Consider the following 19,155-nt stretch of genomic DNA (forward strand, 5'->3'; position numbering starts at 1 on the left):
CTAGACGATACAGAACTCACTGGCCAAACTGATCCTCAACCTGTCCCGAGGACCCACATCACCCAACAACTGAGAGACCTCCACTGACTCCCCATCCAGAAAAGATACCAATTCAGACTACTGACATACACCTACAAAGCCCTCCACGACCAACGGCCAGCATACTTGAACCACTGCCTGAACTTCCACTAACCATCCAGAAATCTTCACTCCACCTCCCTTGCCCTGGCACAGGTTCCGTGCATCCGACATAGCCACAGTGGAGGATGCTCCTTCTCCCAGCTTGCCGCCAAGACTTGGAACACCCTCCCCCTCCGCCTCTCCCTCACTGACAAACTTCAGGAAGAAACTCAAGACCTGGCTCTTCGACTAGGCCAACATCACAGAACCTGGATACCCTCATAAATGATAAGCTGAGCTCTACAGGTAATGATTGATTAATCTTTTAGTAAAGTTGGTTTTTCAATTGCAGGTCTTCTTAATGCCACTTTTAGGAACTTTATGCATATATAAGGGTGATGAAATATACCCATTTGGTCTTGGATCTCAAAATTACATGACATCACAAATTAATTAGCAAAATCTATACAAAGATTCTTCTGTGCAAATGAATTTCAAGAGATTGATGTAGTATATTCCCTTGTTACATTTTAATCAAAATCAATCACATGTATACAATTTGGGGTCCACAACACAAATCTTCAAGTACAGTGACAATTATGTTGCAGGGATTTGGGGAGTGACAAAACTATGCTTGGGATCAAAGAACCTTAGTAGGCAGGGACTGTCATCATACCAACTGAGTACTCATTAGCCCAGGGCCGACTAGCTACAGTGTCTCACTTGTCCTCCTACTCACTCACAGATGAACAAGTGATTAGACACCCTAGAACACAACACTTCATTCCTCTCAGGAACCGTGGTTGCAGGACACAACCTTTCACTCTCACACTCGTACTAGTCCACAATGAGTTCTGACAGAAACACAAGAAAAGGTTGAAATATTGGTTTAAATCATTGTGCTCTAGTATGCACTATACGTGCCACAATAAGTAGGAAAATGCCTAACACAAATACGGTCAGCATAGTAAGTAATCCATAAATCTTATTAGGGCAGCTGTTGTTCTATAAGACAGGGTAGCCTAACCTCCCTCCCCTTCTACAGAAGCAAAATCATTATATATCAGAAGATCCCTGGGTGTTAGCAGCAGACCCCGTACCTTAGCATACGCAGATGAAAGTTCTACATCTCAGGTGCTGTCATGATCTCTTCCCTGGAAAAATCCCTGTGTTATTACCTATCAGTGCATACCTATATGACAAAAGTATGTGTTCCCAAACAACAGCTGTATTTGCATGTTCTGTCTACGTGCTAGAGCCTGACCAGAACAGAATGACAAGGGGCATTGTTATTTGACCTAGTCTACAGTGTTCAGGGTAAATCCCATGAAAGAAAAGAACACAAAAACAGCCACAAGTTCTGTGTGAAAGTACAGTGTTGCACAAAGCAAAAATAAGTTTGTATAGTAACATGTCCAAAGTAGATGGCAGTCTGCAACGTGCTCAAACTAACATAGGGAAAACGACAATGGCCTGCACATATGACAATTAGACTTTTAGGAAGTTGACATTTTCTTACTTTAACCATTCTGTGCCTCTGTCTGTTTCTGGAATACACGTCTAGGTTGGATGACAGCTGTACTTTGTGTATTCCCTCTAGACATTCAGACATAAAGGGAGCTGAGGTGTGCCCTGCAAATCCTGATGGCCCATCACCAGGCTGATGGGTCTTCCTGAGCTACAGTGAGAGAGAGATACCGACACTTGCACCTGAATAGGGCTTTGCCTGTCCCCACACAAAGGGTTGAATACCCCCCGTAGTGTGTCTGAAGCAGGGAAGGGCAGGCTCTTGTGCACCACAAAGACCTTTCTTTGAAGTCTCCCTGCTTCAAAGACTGAAATGGATCTCTGACACCATATACTCAGAACACTTCTGGAACTGAGGACATTCTACCAGGAAGAAGAGCTATTGTGGGGATCCCAGCACTGCCTGGGAGTCTTGGGCGATACCCCAGTCTCCTTGGATTATTAGTGGACTCCAATCTCTCCATGAAGCCTCAAGTGGCCAAGGCGTCTGGAGCTTGCTATGCCACATTGAAATGGCTCTGGTAATTTATCTGGATTCTCCCCGCATCTGCTCATAAAACGGACTTCATGGCACTTATTACGTTCTGACTGGATTATGGCAACATCCTTTATTTAGGGGTGCACAAAGCCTCCTTAAGATGTATGCAGGTGGTACAGAATGCTGCCACCAAATTGATCTATAGACCTCCAAAATATGCTTTGTTCCGGCCTTTGATGCATCAAAGGTACTGTCAGAGGGTTTGGGTGACTCCAGTATGTGGCCCACGCTCCATCGCAGTCAGACTAAACTTTTGGATTTGCCCCAGTCAAGCATGACCAGGTAGCCCCAGTTGGAGGTATTGATTTCTAAGCACTGCATTTTTGATTAAATCTTGCAAAATTAATATTTGACTTGTGTATGTTGGATTTTTGTCATTTGGATCTTGATTCACTCAGATACATATTGACTAATTTTCCAAACTGGCCTGAAGTTAGGTGTGTGTGTGTGTGCGTGCGTGCGTTTGTGTGCATATACTTTAAACATTGTCTCTTTAGTTTAGCCTGACTGCTCTTTGCCAAGCTACCAGAGGGTAAGAGCAAGGTAAACGTTTAGTGTTTACTACACTTAACCTGACTAGGATTGTGGTTCTTGCTTGGACAGGGTGTATACCGCTGCCACCCAGAAACCCAATTTCTAACATCCCCCTATCTGGCGGAGATCTCTGTGCCTTTAGAGGAGCCTCCTTCATGGGGATCATTTGTGTAGCAACCAGTATAGTCCACCACAAACTCTGTCCACCAAACTCCAAATGAGGCCCTAAGTGAGTATGTTTATAAGTGTATAAGAGCATGGAAAAGCATGGAAACATGTGTAAGATAGTTTAGTTAAATATTTGGGGTTGCCTCAAATAGAAATGTTAATTATGGAATAATGTTTAGGGTGGCAATATATTGGTATATTATTAAGGAGTCTGGTAATGATGGACATAATTGGTATTTGTATTATTATACTCACTACTAGTGTGATTTTGTCTCTGATGTTTAAGACATTGGTTAACATTCATATTTAATTGAATATGCAATTCTGGATATTGCAGCTTTGTAATGTGTTTGTTCCAACATTTTTGACATTGGTAAGAATTGTATGGCACAGGTGGGAGCACTTCCATTTCCATGTCTTATGGCATGTCTGCATGTGCTTCTCTGTCGCCAACAACATATGGCAGGCCACGAGATGTGGAACAGCTTATATCTCCAGCAGCCACCATCTTTCTACTACCTACTGACACCCACATTCAAAGTTTAGTACGTGGGATGTGAACTCTAGAAAGGGCAGGAGACATGTCAGGACAGTTTGCAATTGCAAATTATAGAAGTGCACCTGCTACTGGTGTGTTGTGTGAAGGGCATGCACTAAGATGTGATAATCCAAAGGCCCTTGGCCAACTCAGCATATTATCAATTGCTCAATTAATTCACAGGCCACATTGTTGGTCACAGTGAGTTTTTTTCAATGTGTGTGTTCCAAAGAATCAAAGCGTTCTATGCAGAATGTCCGGAGGCGATTAGGTGTTCATTGGTAGATTTGAATTCAGACAAGGACATAAAGAGTCTCACCGTGCTATGTCCCTCAGACTTCCTGTAGCAATTCTTCAATCTCTCTGCTCATCTAGGTTATACTTATGCAATTTACTTCATTTTGGTGTCTAAATTTATATAAAAATCTTCTTTATTTTTAGAAGTTGGTGTCGATTTTTTTCCTCCAGTAAAGCCTGACTGCTCTTTGCCAATCTTCCAGAAGTGAGCTAAGGATTTATTATTGGGAATCCAAGGACAATCTTTGGGGTATTGTGAGAGTATTGCATGCTGAAGCCTAACCAGCATCACCACATATTACTCCACCTTCCTACACATAGCGGATTAGGGGCCAGATGTAGGACCTACCAATTTGAGACTCGCAAATCGCGTTGCATTTGGGACTCACAAATTGGGATGCACAACAGTGTCTCAGACACTGTTTGCGATTCCTAATTGGGCCACAAAGTGTATGCCCCATTGATATTAATGAAGCAGGCACAATTTGCGACCCCATCAGGAATGGCTAGCACTCACAGGAATGGTGGCCTGCTGGGGTCAGCGGACCACCATGTCTGTGACAGCTTTTTTAATAAAGCAAATTTTTTTTTTTTTAAATGCAGTCCGTTTTCCTTAAAGAAAAATGGGATGCATTTAAAGAAAAAAAATGAAACGTTTCAGTTTCTTTTTTTTCAGGGCAGGCGTGGTCCCTGGGACCACTGCCTGCTCTTAAAAAATATTTTCTCAGATACTCACAAAGGGTAAGGAGTCCCCTGGAGACCCTTTCCCGTTTGCAAGTGGTTTACAAACTACTTGAAGTAGGTGGTAAACTGCGAGTGTTTTGGGGCCTCAAATGCGGTCGCAAGACAACACAACATGGCATGGTGACTCGCTATTAGGAAAGGACGACCCTTACTAATAGCCAGAGTCGCAAATGCTATTTTGAGAGTCAGTGATTCACAAAATAGCATTTGTACATGCCATTACCCTTTTTGCGCTCGCAAACGGGAGGATCTTCCTTTTGCGGCTGCAAAAAAGGGTCGAACATCTGGCCCCTAAGTTATTTGAAAGGATAGAGGGCATTTGGTGGATTTGCTCTATTGCTATTTTTCTATCATGGAGACCTCAGGTTTAATTCTAGATTAAGCAGTATAATTCTGGACAAATCACTTTGTATCCCACAACTCAAAATGTGTAAATATGTTCGATGAAACAAAGATCATAACTTCCCTCTCTGCTACTGTCCCAATTAGATATTTCAGCCCCTTCCCATGTCTTCTACCTGCTCCTAGCAGAGCTCAGTCACTGTAACAATTAAATACAAAGCATATCGTGTTTGAGGTTTTAAGGCTGGGCTTAAAATTTTCTCCAGAGTATTCTGCTGCCTGTTAGAGCTAGATTCATATAACATAAGACATCAAAAACAATATGTAAGTGTTAACAATAACTGAATTTACAAAAATATCTGCATTTCAATAAAGACATTCACGGAAATTAGCTAAACAATGTCTCTGCACAATTCTTAGTGATGCAAACCACCTGCTCTTAAGTTACAGACCTTCAGTGGCAACGATATATACGTTTCACTTTGGCTGCAGTCGCTTGCTTGCCTGTTCGCCCATGTATTGCTATTAGCAGACGCAAAAAGAATAGGTGATGGACAGAATGCTGATCAAATATTCACCCCCAGTTACAGATCTGGGTTAAATCCATTGTTTTTTTGCATGCCACGCCATTCCAGTTTAAACCCAGCCACACGCAAATCAGTCTTGACCCTGTTCACCATGGGAACACTCCAGACCAAACTGCCAGGCCAGGTCCTCCCTGGACCAGAAACAAGGGTCCTGGGACTGGCATCAGGGTAACACTCCTCATCAGCCAGGCTAGCTTGACTCTGGTGGCGTAGCGAGCTCGGGACCAAGGTCTGGGCATACCCTCCCCACTTAGGGCAACAAATGCAAAAGGAACATAAGATGGACGGAATGCTGAATTAATCAAACATTCACCCCCAATCACAGATATGGGTTAAATTTATTGTATTTTGCATGTCACGCCATTCCGGTTTAGACTCAGCCATATACAAATCAGTCTTGACCCTGCTCCGCATGGGAACAGTCCAGACGGAAGAGCCAGGCCAGGTCCTACCAGAAACAAGCATCCACGGACCGGTATCGGGGTAACAACCCTCATGAGCCAGGTTAGCTTGAATCTGGTGACATAGCGAGCACGGGACCCCCATCTGGGAATACGCTTTCCACTTAGGGCGACAAATGCAAAATGAACAGATGGTGGACGGAATGTTGAATTAATCAAACACTCACCCAAGTCACAGATCTGGGTTAAATCCATAGTTTATTTTACACGCCGTGCCATTCCAGTTTAGACCCAGCCATACATTCAAATCAGTCTTGAACCTGCTCACCTTGGGAACAGTCCAGATCAAACTGAAAGGCCAGGTCCTTCTTTGCAAACACAAGGAGATGATGGACGAAGCGCTGAAACTTTTCAGACGTTCACCCCCAATCAAAGATATGGGTTAAATCCATTGTTTTTTGGCATGTCATGCCATTCCGTTGTAGATCCAGCCATATGCAAATCAGTCTTAACCCTGCTCCCCATGGGAACAGTCCAGACCGAACTGCCAGTCCAGGGCCTCATTTGACCAGAAGCAAATAACCTGGGACTGGTATTAGGATAACACCCCACTTCAGCTAGGCTAGTTTGAATCTGGTGGCGCAGTGAGCACGAGACCCATGCCTGGGCATATCCTTCCCACTTAGGGCGACAAATGCAAAAAGAAGAGATGATGATATGAATGCAGAATTAATTAAACATTTGCCCCCAGTCACAGATCTGGATTAAATCCATCATTTTTTTGCACACCACGCCATTCCAGTTTAGACCCAGCCATCTGCAAATCAGTCTTGACACTTGAATCTGGAAGTGTAGCGAGCACGGGACCCACGTCTGGGCATACCCTTCCCACTTAGGGCGACAAATGTATAAAGAACAGATGATGAAGGAATGCTGAATTAATCAAACATTCACCCCCAGTCACAGACCTGGGTTAAATCCATAATTTTTTGCACGCCCCGCTATTCCAGTTTAGACCTAGCCATGTGCTAATCAGTCTTGACCCTGCTCCCAATAGGAACAGTCCAGGCCGAACTGCCAGACCAAGTCCTCCCTGGACCAGAAACAAGCATCCTTGGACTGGTTACATTTGGCTGGGTCTGAACTGTGTTGGCAAAGCGAGCTAAATAACGAGGATTGATTTAACCCAGATCTAATAGTGACTGGGGGTGAGTGTCTGAAAAGTTTCAGCACTCCGTCCATCTTTCTAGTGTGTTTACATTGCTCGCTGTAAATTGGCAGGGTAGGCCAAGCCGTAGGTCCAATGCTCACTTTGCCACTGGATTCAAGCTAGCCTGACTGATGAAGGGTGTTACACCAAAACTGGTCTCAGGATGCTTGTTTCTGGCCCAGGAAAGACCTGGCTTGGCAGTTCGGGCTGGACTGTTCCCATGAAGAACAGGGTCAAGACTGATTTGCTTATGGATATGTCTGAATTGGGGTGGTGAAGTGAGCTAAATTGCGATGTTGGATTTAACCCAGATCTAATAGTGACTAGGGGTGAGTGTCTGAAAAGTTTCAGCGCTCCGTCCATCATCATCACTTGCCAGACGATCTACAATAGGTGTCTCGTACTGCTTAAATCAAGTATAATAGTGGTGTCCTTCTGCTTCTTAAAGTACCACTTTTTGCGAGTATAACTAAAGCCTCATTGGGATGTAGTCCCTGTGAAGTTGAAAGGTAACATCTTGTGAGAAATAAATTCAGTGTAAATCTCTTAACAAAGGGTATCAACAATAAAGTCTATAGCCCCCCAAGGAAATTATCCCCATGGTGCGAGCACCTTACCTCCACGGTTGCATTCCCGTGACCAGTCCGGGCAAGTCAGCTAAAAACATGCTGCTGGCCTGGGAGCCAATGCGTCCTTAGTAATCTGGAATTCAGTCGACGACGGACTACCACGTCAAGCGCCTGAATCTTCAGTCTGGAATTGGGCATGATCTTGGAATATGTCTTAGACAAGGCCAGGAGTGTGCAGCCCGCTTTGTCATTGCATTATTAGGTGCCTTTTATTGTTGTGAATTAAATAATCAATAACGATGATGGTTTTAACCCAGATCTAATAGTGACTGGGGTGAGTGTCTATCATCCTAGTGTGTTTGAATTGTTTGCCCTAAGTTGGCAGGGTATGCCCAGATCTTGGTCCCTTGCTCACTTTGCCACTTGATTCAATCTAGCCATGCTGATGAGGACTGTTACCCCAAAACCGGTCCCACGTTGCTTGTTTCTGGTCCAAGGAAGATCTGGCTGTTCAGTTTGAGCTAGACTGCTCCCATGAGGACCAGGGTGAAGATTGATTTGCATATGGCTGGGTCTGAATTGGGGTGGCGACCTGGGCTAAATAACGATGATGGATTTAACCCAGATCTAATAGTGACTGGGGGTGAGTGTCTGAAAAGTTTCAGCGCTCCGTCCATCATCCTATTGTGTTTACATTGTGCTCCCTAAGTTGGCAGGGTATGCCCAGATGTGGGTCCCTGGCTCACTTTGCCATAACCAACTCAGGCCTACTGTATTGAGAGTAACGTTCCCACAAGGAAACCTTTAGGCATGCAGTCACAAAATTGCAAATGTATACAAAATGACAGTTGGCAAAGTAAAATACTATCTCTCCTAACAGGGCATACCAAGGATTCTCACAGTGCACATCTTCTATACTTATAGTTTGTCATAGAGGTAATCAATACCAAAACCCTTATATAATATCTGAGAGTGAATCTATGAGATTACATGTAGCACAGTACCTATCTGTAGGCTTCAATCCAGAGGAATAACAATCCAACCTTAAATGTCTATTGACTTTAACATATGATTTTCAAAATCATTGTATCAGGTCTACTGTCTTTATCATAACCTTTCTTAATAAATAATCATGCATATTGCCTTTATCATTGGCTTGTCACCAAATCCAGCTCATGCCCATTGTACTGAACATAAGTTTTCCACAAAGCAACCATCGAGCATACAGTCATAAATATACAAATGTATAAAAAATAAGGGTTCAAAATGAATGTGCCCATCTGTAACGCAACTGGTGCTCATATAAAGCGCTCTGTTACCTTTGAGTCGTATTTACGCTATATAACACCCCAAATATATATATATATATATATATATATATATATATATATATATATATACTATCTCTCGTTAGAGAGCCTAACAAGAATTATTGCGGTGCATATCTTCTATCACTACAGATCACCATCACCAGAATCCTTGCCTACTAGAAGCTGTGAAATTCCATGTAACAAAATACATGCCTACAGGCATTTGTCAGGCTGTCACTTCCCTGATAACCCCTGGAGCACAAGACATCGTTTGCACCTTGTTGAAAACCACACGGCTCATGCGTAATAACATAAAGGGCATTAGGGGAGCTCAGTACACCAGAGACATCTGATGGCCAACTCTGTGGCCCTAAGGAAATTGAAATAGAAATCTCACGAGACTATCAAATCTCGCAAGACATGGTGGCCATATTGGGAAGCTGCTTGCTATTTAAGTACTCACCTGAGCATCATCTCTTTGTCGCTGCTTTCTCCCAGTTAAGTATGCAAGGACGCCAAGGGGTGTGCACGACAGTGCATACCTCTTGTGCCCTTCCATAGTGTAGTGATTACTGCAGAGTATGTATGCATGAAAGGGGTGTGCACTGAAGTGATTTTTAAGCCGAGCGTAAAGAGGGAGCAGTCCCTCTCTGCAGATGAAACTTTAATCTGCAGTGATTTTTAAACGTAGACGAACTGCTCCCTCATCCAGACCTGTTCAAATATCACTGCTCAGAATAGCAGTGCATAACCCTTGTCGCCCTTGTATACTTTGCAGTGATTACTGTAGAGTATGGAAGGGCGCCGATGGGTATGCACTGCAGAGTGATTTGCAGTGGTTTTTAAAGTTTAAAAACCACTGTATACCATTCAGTTGTGGCCTTACACACTCTGCAGTAATCACTGTAGTCTATGTGAGGGCGTCGAGGGGTACTTGGCTGAGCTATTTTCTTAGCGTAAACTGCATCCTCGCTTCCATTTTTGGACATGAGGATACATTTTGCTCTAAGAAAATAGCACCAAATGCCCACTCTGCTCCTTTGCATTCTGCAGAATCTCACAGAAATGTAATGTTTTTATGTAGACATGAATTTTATGTGATATTTATTATTTTTAGGATTTTAAGAAAGAATGTATGCTTATGATGTTCGTTTAGCTTAATTTATTGAACTGTTATTTTTACCATGTACTTTTATGCATTTTTTCTTAGATGCGAAATAAAGTTAGACGGTAATGTTTTTTTGTGGATTCTGCAGAATCAAATGCTGCCAGTTTTGCCCACCACCAGTCATTACATTTCATATTAAACAGATCAAAGCTACGATATCTGGCATGAGTTTTCCCAATGAACCCACAACCCTTTAACACTGGCTTTAACCTTTATCCTTTACTTAGCACGGGCCTATCGACGTGCATTTAAACTGGCAATCACCATACATACAATTATAAAATTACAAATATGTAGAAAATACAGCTTGCAAAATTATATACAACCCCTTTAAAAAGGGCTAACAAGTTTCAGGATTTGTCAGAGTAGGTGGCCAACACCAACACTGTTTCTTACTATGATAATCTGTCAGATTACATGTAACAAAATGCCTGTCTATAGCCTGTAACACAATGTGATAACAACAAGCTGTTTAAGGCTTACTGGCTTTGACTTATGCGTTTTAACAATTATTGAGCTAGACCAACTACCTTTCTCATAATGTTTCATATTAAGCAGGTTAGACCTAGAACATTGGACATAATGTTTGCTGTGTACCAAACAGGCATATAGCTTGTCACCATAACCAAATCAGGTCTGCAGTTTTAGTGTAAGCTTTTCAATAACAGTAACCATCAGACATGCAGTCATACAGTTAGAAAGATATACAAAATTACAGTTGGCTAATCAAAATACTATCTCTCCTAAGGCAGCCTAACAAAGATTCTCACAGAGCAAACCTTGTATGTCCACAGTTGGTCATAAAGGCTAATCAACTCCAAAACCTTTGCCTACTATTGTAATTTGTGAGATTCCATGTAACAAAACCCCTTTCCAAAGGCTTTATTATAGTGTAATAACAATACACACATAAATGCCTATTGTCTTTAACATTTGCTTTTCACAATGTAGATGTCAGAACTAGTGCCTTTATTATAACATTTCATAATAAAAAGATAAGGCCTTTAGCCATGATCATTGACTTGCCGCCATTACCAACTCAGTCCTGCTGTGAAAGGTTGAAACTTTGCCACAAGCCAAAAAGTGCAATCCCAGCAGTTGTTTAGGTGGAAACACATACATTCATCCTAATCATATCCTGTACTCAGGGAACAAATATGTGGGGGGAGCCTAAGTCCCTCTCTCAGTAAGATTCTGACCATTGTTTTTGGTTGATCACATGTCATGCAAAACCTAAAAATTACATTTAGATTAGTGTTCGTCTAAAGTTAATGAATGCCCTCCTCCTACCTGTGTTGCTGCCAGAGAGAAACACCTAAAATTATCAAGTTATCTATGACACTTTAATTGGATTGCAGTGTTATGTGTGTGCCCTATGAGTTCAAGCTCAGGCAGCTCGATAAAGAAACAAAATTATCAGAGCTGTGTGGTGGCCAAGCACTCTTTTACTGGAAGCACACAACTTCTGCCCAATCAAAACATGTACTCCTGGCTACCAACATGCGAACAGAGCCAAAAAAGCGCCTTTCCTGTTAGTTCTTCTTAAAACCCTTTAATATGTTGATCACATAACATCTGGCAGCAGCTGTGCTGTCAAGACATACCTAAAAAGCAGTAAAGCAGGAAGGTTCAAGACGTCTAGACACAATGAAAAGGAAGGGGAGCTAAAATAGTATAGTGAGTAAATTGGGGAAATGATGGGGAGATAAAGAGGAACCCCCTAAAAATCCGGGGGTTTATGAGGGTGAAATCCCCTTTAAAAATTATAACTAAACAAACCATGAAAAAAAAATATTACTTCAATAAAGGGTTTACCCAGATTGGCTTTGTCAAACTGGTGAAAACCAATATTAAAGAACAAGCATTAACAAACCAATAGGTCACCTCTATGCAAGAGCTATTGGCTTTTCAAATGTGTTTTACCAATGTTGTACACCAGTGTGGCTACTATTCTACTTGGCTAAAAATTTGAGTTTTAGAGGAGAGTGGCTTAGCGTGGAGTAGAGTGGTGCAGAGTGGTGTGGAGAGGTGTGGACTGTGGTGGAGCGGGGCAGAGTGGAGAGATGTAGGGTGGGGAGGTGTAGAAGAGAGTGGTGGAGAGTAAAGTTTAGTGTTGTGGAGTGTTGTAGAGTGGCATAGAATTTTGCGGAGTGTCAGGGTGGAGTGGAGTAGAATTGTGTGGTGTAGAGTGGAGTGGTGTAGAGTGGATATGTGGAGAGGGGAGAGGCACAGAGAGGAATAGAGTGTTGTAGTTTGTGATGGCATAAAGTGCAATAGACTGTTGTAGAATGAAGTAGAATGTTGTAGAGTGGAGGAGCATTGAATTACAAACCACAAAGCCAATGGTAACCAATGGGTTGAATACATTCCCTTGGAAGCTTTCCAAATGTCCCCAATACATATTTACAATCCAGGCAGTTGTGCTGTCTGGTAGCCTTCAACCTAAAAACTACCATTATTGCTGCTACAGATTATCCAGCTACAGTTTTAGGAAGTTAATGTAAATATGCGTATTGAATTGTATTTTATTGCATTCCATTGTACTGTAATTGAATTTATGGATTGCATTTATAGGAACTGTAATTATCTCTGAAAAATAGCATGAACTGTAGTGAAGGAAACCATATGTACATTTTGCACATTGTTAAACATACCTTAAAGTCTGCATGCTGTGGTACTGACACTAGCTAAGCAGGAGATTTCCACTGCTTAGCTTCCATTTTGCTGACTTGCCTGCCATGCACCGAGCTACTTCTGCACTGGGGTACCAGAGGGCTGTCACCTCCTGGTAGAGCCAACTTCATTACTATTTGTTTAGCGGAACCCCAGGCTTCGTATTGCACATAGCTATTTTCTCAGCTCTTGTTTGCCCTTATCAGGTACTGTTTAAAGGCCTTAGGTGGGGAGGAAGTAATTAATATCCCTTTGCATGGTAGGAGGTTAACAATAAAGAGAAGTTGAACAACCTTGTCAGACTTCTGCACGCTACCAGTCACCCGCTTTTAATGCTGCTGCTCCTTTTAGCTTTGCTTTTACTAATATTTAGAAGTTGAGAGGCATTAAATAGAGGCACTCCTTCGAAGTCGGGGCCTCTTTGCACACTTTTTATTGTGTGCTAGAGCAATCTTGAAACATTACAGATGAAAATAAATCCAATCTGTGTTTCATCAATGTCCATGGCTGACGCTTTATCTAACAAGACACACAAGTGAGAGGCAGAGGGCAAGCAAGATGACAGGTAGCAGGAGGGGAGAGGGAAGGGGCAAGCAACATCCCATGTCCGGGAGAGAGATGGGTCACGCAACCACAGGGGAGCGGGAAGGAGCAAGCAACAATGAGAGGAAGGTGATGGGGCAGGGCAAGCAAGAGTGCGGAGTGGGTAAGAGCAATCAGAAAAACATGCAATTACTATGAATTGATCCATCCTGTGTTTCTTTAATGTCCATGTCTGATGCTTTATCTAAAACGAAACACGAGGGATGGAGGAGAGGGCAAGCAAGATGGTAGGCAGCAGGAGAGGGGAGGTAATGAGCAAGCAACACCCCATGACGATTGGATTGTGGCGGGGTATGCAGCCACAGGGTGTGGGAGGGAGCAATCAACAGAGTGAGTAGAGTGATTGGGGGCACAGGGAAAGAAAAATGTGGAATGGTGGAGAGGGAATTGAACCACATGCATGCACTATGAATGGACCCTTCCTGTGTTTCATTAATGTCCATGGGTGACACTTTATCAAACAAGAAACATGAGGGATGGAGGAGAGGGCAAGCGAGATGGTGGGCAACAGGAAGTGGGAGGGAAGAAACAAGCAACACCCCATGCTAGTGGGGGAGGTGCAGGCAAGCAGCCACGGGCGCAGGAGGGAGCAAGCAACAGAGGGAATTGGGTGATTGGGGGTGTGACAAACAAGAATGCAACGTGGAGGAGAGTGATTTAAAACACATGTAAGCGCTATGGACAGAACAGCAGGGAGAGAGAGAGGGGGGGCATTAAATAGTACCCCAATCACGTTGGAGGGGGCATTAAATAGTATCCCAATCACGGCGGGAGCAGCGGATGGACACTGATTAAATTGAATAAATCTGTGGTGGGTCCCTCCTTCACAGCAAGCATCGGGTGTGATGTTTCAGCTGTACTGGCCAATTAAGACAGCTGCAAAGAAGAGTGATGCAGACGCAGGCAAATGGTTACCCTCTGGTGAGCTCCAAGTCCTTTTTGTAAACAATAGTGTGTCTCAAGCGAGATGCATGTGCTAGTGCAAACTGTCACAGGCTCAACCCTAAAAATGAATCAAAAAGGATTCGACCAAACAAAATCTTCACAACCACTTTCTTTAAATATGCATTTTCTCAGAAACATTCAACTTTTCGAACATGTTGCATTGTAGAATCCTAATTTTGCAGGATGATTTTTGTTTTCATTTCAGTCCAAATAGGAGGAGGAAGGTGACGATAAAGCTCCTGCACTAACTTTTCACTGGTTAGTCCCAAAATTAAAAGAACACCCAGAGTCAGATAACTGGCTAAAGCATGAATCATGTTTTCATTGACTCACTCACCTACAGTACCTGAGAGAAAGAGAAGACCTCACTTCTTTTTAGTTCAGGACTAGAGACGGCTTTAGCTGTATCCCAGAACTTTTGTAAACACAAACATCACATAACAAAAAGGCAGAATATTTCAATAGAAAGGCTTTGGGTCAGCCCCTACAGGCAGTGAATGTTTGGAACAGAGATTCACACTAACACCGCACCAAAGGGTTCATTGGTAGACTTGCATGCAAGCCTGCAAAGGCAAAATCATTCCTTTACATTGAAAGGGGAGGGCACCAACAGGCAAAGGAGTACAACCTAGCAACCTGACAGGCGGGAGAGCACTTGCTCATCTGTTTATTTTGTACAGCTGGGGAAAGCATAGCATTCTTCCATCTAATGTATGTCTGCTTGGGAAGGGCTGCAGTGGGGCATTAAATGGTAGATGATAGTGAGGAGGCTAAAGCACAGGGGACAACAATGGACCCTCAGTCCATGGGTGCATTCAACACACAGTAACTTTAGACCTAAAATGTTATTAATGTGTTTCCACCAGACTGATGATTGTACCTGACTGCCTTCGTAGGTAACCAATTCTTGAGAATAGTTTTTTGGTGCCCACTGGGCACCACACAGCACTACAGCAAAACACACTGACCATTGCCACAAATCCTCACACAGCACTGTGTACGACCATTACAACAATAAAATCGCACCGTTAAAATAGCCTAATCCTATTTGCTCTGCCAATGCTTGTTAACTAAGATCTGACATACAGAAACACATGTGGTAATGGTATTGTATAGTCTGTGTTAGGACATGGCTACTCACAAACATTTTCCCAAGGGCCCAAAAGTTTGGTCTGTGATGTGACTGAGGGCCGCAGTGATGCCAGCGGGGTGGTGGTCTGGCAAGGTGGGTTCGTGTATGGTAAGCAAAGTATATACATCTAATGGCTGAACTGAACTATGTGAAACCATAAAACATGAGATTAATACAGGCTTTTGTTTAATTTCATTTTCCCTCCTTTTTCTTCATTATCACATATTAGAGGATCTCGAAATACATGACTTCAGGATGTGTGCTGTACAAAACCTTCTCTTGTGTTTGATTTAATAAACTATAACATTGTATATGTATAACAGGAACCCAGGCCACCCAAAGAGTGCACATAACAACTGACTTGCCTCATTAGTTCACTACTGGAATTGATGTCAGGGTGGGGGGAATTTTTCATGTTTCTAAATTCATGTTTGAAAACTATTTCTTTTAAATTAATGCTTCTCATTGCACAGTTATAATCTGATGTTCTAAGGTGAAAATGTGTTTCTGCATGTTAATTAAATACATTTTTTAATTTTGAAGAGACTTTGTTTTTAAGGTTAAGTGGTGCAGGACTCCCTAGTTACATCCTTGTTTTAACCTCAATTACCCTTTAATTAAATGCTTGCCTGTTTGTCATATTTGTATTGTTTATTGCAGAGTCCAGTAAACAGAAGTCCAATGCTGCTGTTGGCCAGGGGACCTCATGTAAAGGTCAGGAGGGCATGCAGCCTCTGGGCTGTACTTTTAGTATCAATGTATTCGAATAAGTGGCATATTATACTCTGCTACTCCTGTTTCAGTCCAAAAATGTCTCCAGGAGCGGCATCATAGTCTGTCTCTGCAAGAAAAGGAAACTGCACTAGCATTGCCAGGCCAATTGAACAGGACACAAAGGGGACAAGAAAAAGCAGCAGTGCTTTTGAAGAAGGTCTGAAAGGGTGACTGAATATATTCTAAAGAGGCTTATGAACTGTGTCTCTCTTGGTCCCCCAAGAGAGAGCATGTGAGCTTCAATGCTTCATCGAAGACTGTCTTTCCCTGGAGAAATCAAGAATGGTGTAGTGATGTGTGAGTTAGCAATGTTTTCAAAAGGACACCTCGTATCATAATCACCGAGAAGGACCATTTGAAAACAGAGAGGGGAATTGTTGCATTGGAGAGGTCCTGAGATGAACATGCCAGCCTTGCGCGACCTGATATGCAGATTACATAACAATAATACAGGTATAGGATTCGGTTCTAATCCCAGAGATCTATGATACATCATTGTGCCCACGTAGTGAGGATAGGCTGAGGCAGATATATCTTTATACGGGGTAGGGCTTTTCATTGTATACAGTTTACTTGTGCTGGTGCTCATTTTGCTGACAAGCATATGTTTTATAGTGGCCCTGAAATTGTTTTATAATAGAGCACAATAGTTCCAATGCATATTGTAAACTGTTCTTTTGTCTTTGTTTTGTTTATTATGAACAGGCATGATTGAGAAAATAAAAAGCTGAAGATCTGTTTCAACAGTTCCCTGCAAGGACTACAGTGTTATGTTCTGAAGTGATAACTTCCCTGTCACTCTGGAAAGGTTAGGAGGGCAAGTAAGGCACTTTGTACTAGACCGGATTGGGTTCATAGGTACTGATGTGATATGGTGACTCAGTTCCTACATAGCTACGTTCTGTGATCATATGCACAGTTCTGTTTACACAGAATCCCTGTAACAAGGTGTCAGACAGTACAAACAGACACCTCAAAGCAAGGCAATCAGGCTACAAGAAACAGTCATCTGCTTACCAGAACCGAATAGAGAGAGTCATCATACAACAGAGTTGGGTGAAGTGGCTGAGGAGGAAGTGTCTGAGGTAGTTCTTGTGGAACTCTCCATACACGAAGTGGCATGCCACCAAAGCTGCCGAGTGGGACTCAGAACAACTCCAGAGGTCTTTGAATATTGAAAGTTGAGAGCGGATATTGTAACAATGAAAGGCTGTTTTTCCTATGGAGACCAAGAAAGAGACCACGTTTCCCATAGGTATTAAAGATGACCCGGTGGCCAGCATGTTGCAAGGTCTCAGAGATGGTTTGCAGAAGCAAGATCATGAAGCAACATTGAAAAGAACACTGCTTTCCACACCAGTAAGTTCCACACCCCCGTGATCTCTTAATTTCCCATGCAGTGGGCGGATGAGCCTTCAAAATAGCTGGGCATATGGATTGGTAGAAATTTGCACGATATATGGAACGTGAATTATGGCCGTGCCATAGCTTGGCTGGCGGAGAAGGCCAGTGCATGGGGGAAGCTCCTGCGTTCTTTAACTGGGAAAATTGCACTAGCTAAAATGGTGGTACTGCCTAAATTTCTTTATTTAGTTGTAAATATCCCGATCCCTCTTACGAATGCCTTCTTTAAGTCCCTCAGGTCCTTGTTAGTCTCGCTGGTGTGGGCAGGTGGACAAGCTCGTGTGTCCTGGGACTTACTGATGCTTCCACTTTGTCAGGGTGGTTTGGGGGCCCCGGACATGCCACTTTATGCCTGGTGCGCTCAAGCTCAGTTTTTACACCACTGGGTCCCCCCGAACCCTTTCAAACCCCATGTGGCAGTGGAGACTGATGCAACAGCTACAGTCCCCCTTAATGTGGCTCTATATCAGCCTTACCGATGTCCCACAGATGGCATCGACACAGTGGAGACACTGAGGTGGGCGTGGAATGAACTGCGGAAGAGATCCGGTACTCCTATACTGTATGCCCCTTCCACACCTTTGGCGCATAACCCCATAACCCCATGCATAGGTGAAGGAATAAGTAAGGCTGTGGCACAAAAGATGAAATTGCATACCTTCGCCTACCTATACCCCGGGGCCCATTTTGACCACCCCCTGGTCGCAGAAGAGGGACAAACGGTACCTTTCGCTGACCTATTCCTCTATTACAAGCTGAGGGCCTTTACACAAAACCTTCCCCAATCCCCCGCCCACCATGCCTGCGTTGGAGAACTTGTTAAAGATTGCCACGCCGCATAGGCTCATTACACAGGTTTATACACATATGCAGTCCTCGGCTCCTCTGACACAGCTGTGGGCATTCCAAGCGTGGAATGACAAACTTCCCATTCCGTTGAAGGAGGATCAGTGGCTGTACTGCTGCCGCCAACTCACTGACTTATCCCCAAACTACAAATTTTGCTTAATACATTTCAAGTTCCTTCACCAATTTTACAGGACACCTATTTGTTTACATCGTATGGGACTACGTGACGATGACGGCTGCTGGAGGTGTATTTTCTCCCCGGCAACCTTTTTACACATGGCATTGACCTGTCCTCGGCTGACATCGTATTGGTCTACAGTCTTTTTAATTATTCATCAGATGATCGACACACCTGCAGATCCCACTCCACCTACTGGGCTTGTTGAACCATATAAAAGATACACCAGTTAAGTTTCACAAATTGCATGCACTACTTCTTCTTTTTGCCAAACGCCAAATCGCAGTATACAGGTGGAGGTCACGTTTGGACATTCTCAATTGTCCATTTTCTGGCAGTTAATGCCCCCACCTCTAGACCCAACGACATCTGGGAACCCTTTATCATGTGGGTTAGGGAAAGACAAGGGACGGATGAAACAATGCCATCCGACGTGGGGGCTATGGGGTAATATGGGAGCGACAGGGTTGATGAGTCTAGAACGGGATGGCTGACCACTTACGCACTACACAAGAGGTGATGCCCTGGATATTGGACCATGCCG

Source organism: Triturus cristatus, chromosome 1_2, assembly GCF_964204655.1.
Source record: "Triturus cristatus chromosome 1_2, aTriCri1.1, whole genome shotgun sequence".
Taxonomy (NCBI): domain Eukaryota; kingdom Metazoa; phylum Chordata; class Amphibia; order Caudata; family Salamandridae; genus Triturus; species Triturus cristatus.